Below are 1,131 nucleotides of genomic sequence, written 5' to 3'. Positions count from 1 at the left end.
GGGCCGGTGCTTGAAGGCGCCGGTGCCTGAGGAGCCGCAGCGGGGTTCGGCCCCTGGGGTGACCGACAGCCCCCAGAGTGACACTGACAGCCCCCAGGATGACATCCCCCGGAACCCTCTGAGAACAGCTTGGACACGAAGTGACAACTTCAGCTCTCAGTGTCCAGGGGTGCAGGGTCTGGGTTTTGGCACGTTTGGGTACTGCCAATCTCTGGGTCCCCTGAAGTTTCGCAGGGAGATGTGGAGATTCTTCTGACGCTAGTAGACTACTCATTTTTCTATGTTTTGTTCCAGTCACAGAGGACATGGGGTCATCTCATACAGGTAACTCGCTCACGTACTCAGCATTTCAATGTAATCAGGGGAGACTGGATGAAAAGCCACTCCTCTCGTTGCTCCCAACTCGTTTAATACCATCCAGTTCAATTGTAGTTGTGGTTTTTAGCGGCTGTCAAGGAAAAATAATTGATTTATTTCCAAAGGGAAGTTCTTCAGTTTTTTTTCTGGCCATCTTGAGGTGTTATGGCTTGGGCAATAAGTGAACACTGTTCGCTTGAGAGGTCACTCATAGCATGGCTGACAATGTGTGTGGGCCTAATAAGGGCAAACTAAATTAATTCTTATTTCCTTATTGGTTTGCTTTGCTTTTTGTTTTTTTTTTTTTCTCTATGCTTTTTCCTTTGAATATTTGTAACAGCTTATGGTCTTGTACACTATCCTACAGTTACAGGATTAAAAATACAATGTTGTCCCTTTATTGAACGGGAGTATGTTTACTCTTTATTGAAATAAAACAGACCCTGTGTTTTTCCCTTGGTTTGGTGTTTTGGTTTTGTTTTTTTTTTCCCAAAGTGAGTATTGGCCAGCTAGAAAGATGGCTTCAGGCCGTTGCTATTTTTAATGACAAACAACAAACCTCAAAACGTAAGTTGTTAAGAATATTTGTCTGAAACCTGTAAGAGACAGGAAAGTCTTTTGCTTTTCTTGATATTTTAATTTCCTGCTGTAAAGGCACAGACTGTTTTCTTCATAACAGTGTGTTTTTAATTGAAAGACGTTTTTGTGTTTCAGGATGACTCACTTGTAGTGTGGAAAGAGGTGGACCTGACCCGGCTGTCAGAAAAGGAGCGT

Source organism: Corvus brachyrhynchos, unplaced genomic scaffold (genome assembly GCF_000691975.1).
Source record: "Corvus brachyrhynchos isolate BGI_N302 unplaced genomic scaffold, ASM69197v1 scaffold115, whole genome shotgun sequence".
Lineage (NCBI taxonomy): Eukaryota > Metazoa > Chordata > Aves > Passeriformes > Corvidae > Corvus > Corvus brachyrhynchos.
This window is presented reverse-complemented; position numbering follows the sequence as displayed.